At 35.3% G+C, this 12,124-nt stretch overlaps 1 protein-coding gene across 1 annotated transcript in view; it reads right to left on the bottom strand.

Moving 5' to 3' along the window:
* grin2bb (glutamate receptor, ionotropic, N-methyl D-aspartate 2B, genome duplicate b) overlaps positions 1 to 12,124 on the bottom strand; it is a 125,643-nt gene that overhangs the window by 107,537 nt on the left and 5,982 nt on the right.

The following is a 12,124-nucleotide window of genomic DNA, read 5'->3' as shown; positions in this document are numbered from 1 at the left end:
GAGGGAGAGAACTTCAGTTTGGGAGCTGAATTCACAAAATCCACACGATTTGAACTTGACTGGTGAAAGTTGAGTTGCAGTTCGCAAGAAAAACCAACGAGAGACCTGTGGTTTTAAAAAGAGCATGTGTCCTCATTTCAAGGGTTTGTCCTCTTCATTATTGACATATGTTGGACAGAAATCACAGAAACATAGGCAGTCTTGGGAAATGAGGTCGTTTGCAGCAGTCACACAAACACACACACACAGGTTTATCTAACTAAGGATATATAAATCACTTCTAATATTTTTATATATATAAAGCTAATTAAAATAAGTAGGGCAAACCCCAAATCAAATTTTTAGATTGATAAAAATATAGTTGAATTATTTGTACCCTTAAAGGGGTCATGAACTGAGAAACCAAAATTCCCTTGATCTTTTGACATATAAGAGGTCACTGTAATATAAAAACATCCTTTAAGTTTCAGAACTCAAAACTTTGTCGTTAGTCTAAAAACAGCTTAAATTGAAGCCAATCTGCCAAAATGACAGCTTGTGGAATGTACCACTCTATGATGTAATAGTGTGGATAAGCACCGTCTCCACAAAAAAAGATCAACCCCTGCTTCTACAGCGATGCCCGTTTAGCCCCGCCCACCCATTTGCGCATGTAGTGTGAATAACAAGAGGGGCGAATGCAGGTCTACACAGAAACCAAACAATAAAGATGGCTCCGAAGACAACAAGATGCTGTGCAGTGCCAAGTTTTGGAAAATGCATTGCATTGTCTTTGCATTGCCTTCTTTCTGATTCCAACGTTAGGAAAGACTGGATGAACTTTCTTTTTAATAAAGTTCCAGACAACATCAGTAAGAACTTGGTTCTTTGTTCACATCAATTCACCGTGGATTTGTTTACATAAAAGGCACAATTCGGCGCAGGATTTTCAGAAAAATTTTAACTAAAAGACGATGCTGTGCCGGCTACATTGGATCCAACAGTAATGTAGCACCACACAGGTGTGAGTAACTGTTTTTATTACGTGGCCACTGTTATTACAGATCATTTGATATGAGTATTTAAGTGTTTTTAACCTAAATCACAGCAGCGTCTATCTGTGAAGGTTGTAGGCTGTCAAACATACACAACTATGAGCCAATCACAGCAGTGGGTGTTTACTTCTAAGTCTACAATCCGCCATACCTATTCAAACAGAGCGTTCTGATGAGGGAGGTCAAAAACAGGACAGAAAATAGCCTATTGCTTTTAAATAGTGTTTTTTCATGTAAAAACCTTGATAACATATAAGTGGACCTAAGAGAACAGTACAAAATAAAAAACAAAGTCAGTTCATGACCCCTTTGAATACCATCCCTAGAGATCCCAAAATGATGTTTTGTCTGATAACAATTTGGTCCTCAAACTATTGCACACTTTTTTTTATTGCTGGAGACTGTATTCTGGGTTTTCTTTATCCACTAAAAATACATGTGTTGTGTTTTAGAATCTGGGCAATATTTATCATAGGAAAGCATAATTCATCCTCATATTAACAATCTTTGTACCTAAAATGTCCTAAAATGCTTAGGTAGCCGTTGTGTCTGTCATACTTTGGTGGCCAAAATCATGAATGCCATCCCAAATGGAGGTTTTGTCAGATTTCACTAAATTCTGGTAACATTTGGTCCTCACATTTTTTTGCAATGCTGGGGAATGTATCACAATGCATTCTGGGTTTTCATTCTCCTGGGGACTTGTCATTGACATCAGTTGTTTATACTGAGCTATTTTCTGACCCTTATGGGGACATTTGGTTCCTACGGTGTAGACAAAGTCTGGCCCACAAATACATGCACTTTAAAAATTAGCTCAAAGAGTTCAAAAGACCTTGATTGTGAAGCACAATGAGAGAGAGAGTAACTATATATATATATATATACAGAGAAAGATTGAGAGAGTAGTGTGCGTACACTGAATACCAAATGCAATTAGACGAGTAAGATACAAGTTGATTTATCGGCAAACAGCATATTCACTCACACACAACACACACACAGTGACTGACATTTGCCAATTTTCTTTCTGTGAAGACTTTGAGAAACACTTGTTATATAGAGCCATTTTCATTAGCAGAGGTGTGGAACAAGTTAGTCATTAGCTAATATGTTTGTAGCTGTTTGTTAATGATGGCATTTCTGAAACACATTAAAACACAAAACTGCTTGATCATTGTCGTTTCATTTCATGTAGACATATTTTCCATTAAAACAGGAAGTTTGTACAGACATATAATACACTAACATTCACAAGGTTGGCGTCAGTAAATATAATACTTTCATACAGCAAGAATGCATTAAATTGATCAAAAGTGACAGACATTTATAATGCTACAAAATATTTCCATTTCAAATAACTATTTTAGTCCTTTCTAACTTTTCATTCAACAAAAAACGTTGAAAAATGTATCATTGTTTTCACAAAAATATTCACCTGTTTTCAACATGGATAAAATAAGAAACATTTCTCAAGCATCAATCAGCATATTAGAATGATTTCTGAAGGATCAGTGGAGTAATGATGCTGAAAATTCAGCTTTGCATCACAGCAATAAATTACATATTAAAATGCATCCTAATATAAATTAAATTTAAATAATGGTGCAAAAAAATACAGTTTTCTAAGTTAAGTGACTTTTTCCATTCTGTGAGGAAAAGCATACCAATAGCAGCCTGTTTTTGAGGCTAAAAGACTGAATGACATGCCGGCTAACAGCCACAAAACACATTTCAAGGGGTCTTTAAAGAACAGGCACAAAAAATAGGGAAAGAAAAACATGGTGGGTGAAGAGGAGGACAAAAAGATGAAAGGACAACATAAGTGAGGCATTGCTCAGAAAGAAAGCAAACACGCTTGAAAAAGGAAGACTGCTTTTACAAGGCTAATTATTGGAGGTTTGTCAGTGCTAATTGCAGGTACACATGCTAATTGTGAATTAGCTCTCTTCTGCTACAGACGAGAGAAGAGACGGAGGAGGACAAAGTGTGGGAGGAAGAAAGAGAGAAATCGGTTGAGGGGGAATGGAAAAGTATAGAGATGGAACTGCAAAACGGAATTGAAAAACGAAAAGGAGAAAATTAGGGGACTAAATAAATGAAGCAGAGACAGAAGGAGAGCAGTGACGAAAAAGAGAAAGCGTTCTAATCATCAGCTCATTAAAAGTAGGTAAGCAAAGAGAAGCACGCAGATCGGAAGGATAAGCACTAGATAGGGAGATAGAAGACTAGGAGGACAGCAGCTGGGTGAACAAGAGAGGGAGGAGAGACTAAGATGCTCTATTTGGCTCTGCCTCTCATTTTAACAGCACTTGGTTTCCATAGCAACTATTCAAATGAACCTTCCTCCACACACACACAAAAACAGAGACTGCTATATACAGACACAGTTATATAGATTTTATAGTCTTAAAGTCCATAGTAACACCTATTCACAGTCAACTGAAAAAGGCATTTTGTACAAATTGTGAACATACCACCATCTCTTGCGATACATAAATAAATACATAAAATGAAACACACACACACACACCTCCCACACATTTTCTCCTAAGGAGCTAAAGGCTCAATGTCAGCTCCACAAATGTTTTTTCAAACTGTATGTTAGAGAATCGTCTGAAATGCTTGAACTGAATTACAGCTGATCCACATGTAAAACACACACCAAATATATGTAGCAGCCTTCTGAAATTAAACTGCAAAGTTTGTTCTCTGTGTTTTAGTTTAAATTCATGTTCAGATCATTTTAATGTTTATTCAGTTATAGGCATAAGGAAGATCATTTGTCTTACAATACAAAGAAGAATCCAATACTGACTGCAATGTTTTTACATGCTTATAAATATACCCTCAGCTTACTTGTAAATCATTTTGCATTTCATGTCATTGTTTTTGTCATTTCATTGCAACTCTTTGCAGTTTCTTTTAAAAAGTGCAAGTGAGTGAGTGGGTTATTTGCTCTGCAGTTCATTAATCTGTCCATTTTCACTAATTTGACCCATTCAGGCCAAAATGCAGGCTGGTGAGAACATGATGGGTGAGCTTTATTGCATGATCAGCCAATCACAGTGACATGGAGGCACTGATTTTCACTAGTATTTCGTGGTTTGCGTGTATTTTGTCTTAAATGTCAACCCAACGTGCTTAAGGAAGATAACAGTAACTATCTCCTTCTGAACCATTGTCAACTGGTGTAGCTGTGGATGGTAATCTACACATTAGTAATTTACACAAATATTTCAGTTCTTATATATTGGGTCAAAGACGAGACGTCCCATTTTGGTGTCTGCATCAAATAAAATATACAAAAGTGATACATAGAAATTGCATACACAGAAAGCATATTAAATGCAACTAAAGTGTCTACTTTAGTAATGTTTTAAATTTCTTTTGTGAAAATATATTAAAATATGGGTGAAATAATATTCCATAGTCCATTGTTCTGACAAAAAAGCAAATGTTTATCTAGCATATTGATTATTTTGACAGCTATTGGATATCTTCCTTTTTCTCTTATGGTTGTTTTACAGTAAGTAACTGTATTGCACATCTGTTTTATATTTGATTTTTGAATGTGTTTTAAATAGAAACATCTCAACCAAGCTTTGTCTCTCTTCTCTTTATATAGGGGGAAAAAATATAAGAATTAAAAAAAAAAAAGAGTTAAAATAAAAAATAAAAATAAAACATTATTTGATCATGTTTAACCTCAACATATTTATTGAATGGAAATCCTGACCTCAATTAAATTTAGTTTGTCCATTGAGGTTATCTATCTATCTATCTATCTGTCTACACTCTAAAAAATGCTGGGTTCAGTACAGTAAAATATGGATAAACCCAGCGATTGGGTTAAACATTTAACCCAACTGTTGGTTGAAAACAACCTAGCATGTGTTCTGTCCAATATTTACCCAGCACTGGGTTGTATTTAACTCAGCTTTTTTTAGAGTGTATCTATCTGTCTGTCTGTCTGTCTGTATATCTATCTATCTATCTATCTATCTATCTATCTATCTATCTATCTATCTGTGTAGTGTAACAGATTAGTACGGGTTTAAAATTGCAGTTAAATAGTTTTTGCGGGTCTGCACCACGATCCTTAAACTGAGACTTTTAATGTCATCCAATGATTCTTGTTCTTCTAAATATGCCTGACAAGATTTTTTTGGTAAATGAACTACTGTTAAACTGAATGGAATTTTAGTGGATGTCTTCATTGAATCATGGCTGATGTTTTTTCTGAAAAAAAAATGAAATCAAACAGGACACATTCTAACAAGAAAGCTGTAATAAACTATTGTTTTGATGCCTGAAAATCCTTTTCGTCTTTAACCCTATTACATAAATACTTCACATATCTACTGTAACATTTGTTTTGTGTTTGTATTGCCAACTATTTGCTTCATCAGTACAAATGCTCCCAGACACACATGTATACATGCTTGCATACCCAAGCTGCATTGTCACTGTACACGGGTGTTTGTTGAGAAGAATTCCAGAGTCGCTCAACATTTGCTGGATGGCTACTAAAGCTTAAGTTTAACTGACACAGATGACAAAAAATGTTACATATGCACACACACTCCCCGTGGTGCTGTATAATATCCATGCATCTGCCTGCTCCGATAGATCGCTCTCTTGATTTCTGTGAGACAGTTGTGCTCGGCCTCAGGCCTGATTGGCAATTGGCTTAAGATGAGAGAATGGTCCCCAAAGGTCCCAGATTGGCTACAATGGTCAGAAAGCTTCCAATAGGCCTGGGCCGGTCTGTTGGTGTCAGCTAAAATGCCATTTAGAAAGACTTATTGATCTCAAAAGCAGTCGCTGATCAAAACTCGACCCAAACCAACATGATTACTGCCAACCAAACAAGACTTACTAGTGAAACTGACACCATTAAACTAACACAGGGAAGGGTACAACATGTGTGACAGGTGATTCAAAGGTATCCTGACATTGTGCACATTTTAGAGGGCGAGAGAGGATGTGAAGTGAATGAAAACAAGTGTGTACATTTGTGCACTGTAATACATCGCTGTTTCTTTCACTGCTTCGGGAAACACAGATAAGGCGTTTTTCTACGCCGTCCTCCATCTCAGTTCTTCCTGGCAAAGTAATAAATTATGTATTCAACAAAATGTTTGTACAAAAGCCCATCACAGACTCCCTCCCATCTTAAACGAGCTCTGTTTCAGAGCGGGAGGGAAAGCTTTGATAACAACCAGAAACTGAATTAACATTCATTGATGCAGTTATACAGAATGAATTCCGATAAACCCAAGACAGTTGATTCAATTCCGAAACGCACAAAAAACATTATTTAATTCAGCATAAAGAGATGACAGAGGTTTGTAACAGTAAAACCATACGCACCCATGCACGTATGCACTCACGCACAGACCATGCTTAAAGTAAGAGATTAGGCTTGTCTAGTAATCCAGTGCAACACTATGGAGGTATGCAGCCTGCCTTTTTACGTCAAATAATCTCTGGGGTACATGTAACACACACACACACACACACACACCAACCTACACACAAATAACACTATCACAGGGAAACGTCTTGATATTTACCGCTAACTAAGCTCATTTTCATATTTAGACATTTAGCCAGCACTTCTGTCTTGGCTTCCTCGCAAGCATACGTGGTGCTCAAACACACACCTCGCACACACTCTGGTCTCTAAGGTATATCTGTCATAGCAGTGTGAGCGCGGTTCCATTAAGCAGTGTTTATGAACTACTGCCTCTGAGCTGTAACCTTTACTGAAGTCCTCTCTCCTCATAATGACGCTTAAACAACAGCCAGCAGCGGTTTGCTCTGATTGCAACTGAGGCACAGATGCTAAAATCAAGATTCCTGGTATTAAAGCAGATTTTTGAATATCTTTGAATAGATTTGGTCTGTTTAGACGCATCACAGGGGTAAAAACAAGATAGTCAGACATGACTGTCTTAGGTGACAGACAAAAATCTCTATGTACAAACAGGTTTTTCAAGAAGCAAAAATTATTTTGAAGTATAAATAATCAACATGATCAATAGTTCAGTGATTTAAAAATTAAATAAATTAATAATAATACTTTTATTCAGCAAGGATGTAATAAATTGATCAAAACTGATAGTAAAAAAAATACCTTTAAAAGCAAATAAATGCTGTTGTATTTTTTGTTGTTGTTGTTTGTTTTGTTTTTTTACTAATATTCATTTAAAAAATCCTTGAAAAAATGCACCATGGTTTTTACAAAATAAGTTAATTAATGAATTAAAAAGAATATCTGCATATTTTTTTACAACATTTATAATAAGAAGAAATCATGAGCACCAAATCAGCATATTAGAATAACATCTGACGTAAATGATCACAGGGATAAATTGCTTTTTACTTTAAACTATAAAAATATTATTTCACAATATTACTTGTCTTTACTGTATTTTTGAGCAAATAATTCAGAGACTTCTGTCAAAACATTTTTAAAATCTACATCAATTTTTTAATGTCACTTTTTTTAATTGAAACACTCAAAATAAAAAAAACTGAAACAAGTAAATCTAATTAACAAAAAAATAAATGATTGCACAAAAACTAAACATGTTTTGAAATGATATTAAAACCCACCCCACCCAATGTACTTGACATGAAATTACACAGCTTTACATTATAACATACAGTAAATGCATGTAAATATCAAAGTTTGAGATACGTTTAGATCAGGAAATCATGCATTACGTAAAAACACACTGCCACTAGCAAATGCACACAGAGATACATTACACACAAAAACAACCAAAGGAACAGACATATGTTCACACAAGCATATGACACACACATACATGCACAAACACAACACACACAGCCCTAAACATATGCAAATCCATATGGGCCCACAAACTGAACTTACATCCCCACAACTTCACACACCTATACAAACACACAGAACGTGTTAGATTCTACGTGGAAAGTTTTTTGGCTAGCAGATGCAGAGGCAAAGCAGCGCTACCTACTGTATATATGCCAAATACTGTAGATGTTATGAATGGCTGCAATCATAACATCTGTATCAGAGCGTACACGCTCTGACAGACACGGACACACTGCTGAGCAGGTTTTCGGGTGAGAGATCACTTCCTCCCCTGAGGGCTTGGTGATGGCCTGCTTCTGTTTTGACCAATCACACACGAGGATTGGCTCACCCCCCCTGCCCATTGGTCATGGGTAATTAATTACCAAGCTGTTCCTTGTTTAGGCCAAATGAATATCAGCACATGGTTACCATGAAACAATGAGCCCCATCCCAAATCACTCAATCGTCCAATCCTCAGCGCTTTGTAATAAACCATGTAGCGTTCGCTGAACATCGAAGGGAGGTGGAAGTAGACTGAGATGCGAACATGACCTGTGATGTGATGGACTGGACATCCTTTACTATGGCACAGATTGTATTTTAAATACTCATAAAATCACACGGACTCCCATTACTGATATTCCACAACTACGAGCAGGTCACTTAGTCAAAAACAGCACTTCAAAAGGTCAAAAATTCTCTACAGTTGGTCATTCAATTCAGTTGTCATTAATGCTCTGCCTGTTGAGCTGAAAACGATTCCAGTTCCTGATTTGAAGTCCTACAATTAACTAGAATCCTACAAAATCACAATAGTTATGTTATTATAATCATTAAAGTCTTAAGAGACATTGCACATTTTGGTCATAAGAGATCATTCGATAATAAAAATATTTGACAACAATTATTTTTGTTTTGTTGACTATAGTCCTATTCGGACAGGACTAGTTTTCTAAACTACATTTTAATTTCGATTCTTATCACCTGACGTCTGCGATTTTCATGTACCAATTCGGACGGGACAAACATCAGGGGCTGTTTTGGACATCTGGGTGTTTCAGAGATCACGCGCTCCGATATGCGTGCATTGATTACCATTAGTATAATCACACAAATACCATGGTGAAGCTAAATGGCTAGTATAGCAAAACCATGTTAATGTGTGATTACTTTACTCTTACCTTAGTTATTTATTTGCAGTAAACCCGTGTTTAATTTTCATAAATGTACATATGTAATTAAAACATTATGTAATTGAGTGCAGAAATGAACGTGAATAATTTTACCTGATGCTGATATTACAATAGCCTTAACAGTCTTAACAGTTTACGTCATCTGGCTCTTGATTTTATTATTGTTATTTTTTTATTTTTTTTATTCTTTACCGGGAGGCAAATGTATCAAAAGTGCATGCGGTAAGAGCGTCTACGGTAATTCACATTGGCCAAAACACACAAGGAAACATGTTGTGGGGGAAAAAAAATCACCAGCAATCACAGACATCGCATTCGGACGGGATTAGTTTTCTCAGAGGATCACTGAGTTTGCTGAAAAACAGTAGGTAATTTGCTCTGGAATTATTACAGAGGTTGTTTGAGAAAAACACAGATGTTGCAGATTCGGACGGGATTAAAATCACCAAGTACGTCTGTGAAACACAAATTTCTCTAACGACCCCCTGAAAAACTAGTCCCGTCCAAATAGGACTTATGCCGATATTGTTGACTAATCATTAAGGGGCAATATTTGATTGATTTCAAGGGTTATTTTTCCTTTGTAAGGCCATATTTTAATTACCTTATTAAATATAAGTTATGTCAAATACTAGCATTTAACCAGTTAAATCAATCACAATACTATAGACTGTTACAAATCATCATCAACATCAAAATCAATCTTTATACTGCAAAATTGGAAGAGAAGCTGCACCTGACAGAGCATTTATGTTTATTTATACAGACTACTCATGTACATGAATTTAGACAAAAATTGCATAACGTTAATGGCCTATATATATATATATATATATATATATATATATATATATATATATATATATCTCATGCTGCAATATCGTGACAAAATCATCATTGTTGATTATTGCTCCTGCTATTGCAATAATGATTGTTGATGAGAGAACTATAAAATATCCCTTGGGAAAAAAAGCCCCTGGAAATTAATTCCAGGGGGGATAATATTGCCTCTTAATGGGCTACATGAATTTCTGACCCTGATATGAAATTTTATAATAAACACACATACATATGTATAAAAATGTAAAATCGAGCAGAATTCAGTCTTGATACTTTTCATGATTTTGGGGGGCATTTTTGTTCAATTTAGTGGCATTTTTGCCCCAAGCCCCCATTCATTTCCGACCCTGATATATATACAAAAAAAACATATGAAATCACTTTTATAACACTTATATAACATGAATCATTACTCAATCTGTCAAGATCTTTCCTCTTTCCTGAGTGACTATTCTGAGGTGTGACATGAATGGCAGAAGACAGGGAAAAATGAAAGTACTGTACATTTAAAACTTTTAAGAGTTCTCCTCTGGCAAAAACATTTACTAGTATATTAAAATGCAATTTTTATGAGTCCTGCAAAAAATATTGTCACTTTTGAATGCCCCAAGATTACAGCATCTACCGGCAGGGGTTATCTGGGCCATACTAACCAGACAAATCTTGACCTTTCGGCATAAAGACCATTACTACCTATTACCATGTGTTTGATTAGAGTTTTATATTAAACTCTAGAGGATGGTAAATCTCCAGAAATAGGATTGAGCACCCCTGCAGTAAAGCTAGAAAATGCAGACCAAACGTTTTTTAGGTGACAGCTAATCTGATATATCCAGTATTTCACACTTCACAAAAAATAACAGCAAAGCAAAATATGGTATTGAACTGCAGTGTTTGGTATAATGATATTTTGACTGTTGTCTGCAGTACAGATCCGCTTACTGGCAACTTTCTCATCCATATCCTACATTCCAAAGAAGCAGAATGTCATTAAGTGACATAATGAAAGACATAATGAAATTACACCATTAAATATGCACATCACTCATCTCAGAGACTTACGACACTGTGCATGACTGGACAAGAGCTCATTAAGTCACTGTAACTCTATCTGTAATGAAGTCATGTGCTGTGATTAAGGCTAAGCTTCAACCATCTTAGCGAACGAGGGACGAGAGCCAAAATCACTCCTATGGTGATGGAGGTGTGAAGTACAACAGGTGCACATTGCTAAACTGGTAAATCATCGCCGTGGGGGTCAAAACACACACATGCACACACAGCCGTAACAGTCTGCAAACTGACCTGTGCCATTAGATATTGCTTTTTACCTGTTTATGATTACACAGGAGAACACTGTTAAATGTGCCCCTTACACAAACACACACACTGGAACCAAATCCCCTTAATTTGTTAGTCAATACTGTTAAAGCCGATGAGAAAAGACCAGTGTAGGATAATGACCTCCATGTCATGTCAATCCATCTCTCCTGCTGCCACAAACACTTTCACACAAAAGTGTTTATGCATTTTAGCAGACAACAGTTTGAACTCTGTAACCTGCTTTCAGTTTTTCAGTTTTATCTGAAAATATACAGCTGTACCCAAATGAAAATAATAAAAATAAAAAATACACTTTCAATTTCATTCAGTTTAGCTGAGTTAAGAGCTCCTTTTCTTTATAAGTCAGTCTTTTTTGTACATACACTTCTACATATCTACTATCTTTCTATTTTCTATTGATATTAAAATAATCAATAATAATTAATGATTCTGAAGCCAAACAAGTCAAATATGAATCCTGTTTAAATAAATAAATAAATATTTTTTTGTTGGAATCACATTGGAAATTATCGCATTAGGATCTTTCCAAATTGTAGTACAAATTTTACATTTTTTATTTCCTTGTCTAACTGGATTGGATACATTGGATTTCAAAAATGTTATTATGCATTTTTCATAAAGTATTATAATTATTTTTTATTATTGTTATTTGTATTAATAATAATACAATTGTTCTTAATCATATTTTATTTTTACTAATGATAATGATTTTTATATTATTATTACATTTTTTCTTTCCTTTTTTAATGCCATGTCAGCTTCTATGGCTATGTTCATTGCGAGAGCCAGGTTTGGTTATATTATTACATTTTTTTATTAATAATTATTAATAATAATAATAATAAATTAACAGACCTTTACCA

The sequence above is a fragment of the Onychostoma macrolepis genome, chromosome 01 (genome assembly GCF_012432095.1).
Source record: "Onychostoma macrolepis isolate SWU-2019 chromosome 01, ASM1243209v1, whole genome shotgun sequence".
Classification (NCBI taxonomy): Eukaryota; Metazoa; Chordata; class Actinopteri; order Cypriniformes; family Cyprinidae; genus Onychostoma; species Onychostoma macrolepis.
Note: the sequence above shows the minus strand (reverse complement) of the source record. Positions and strands in the feature narration are given on the sequence as shown.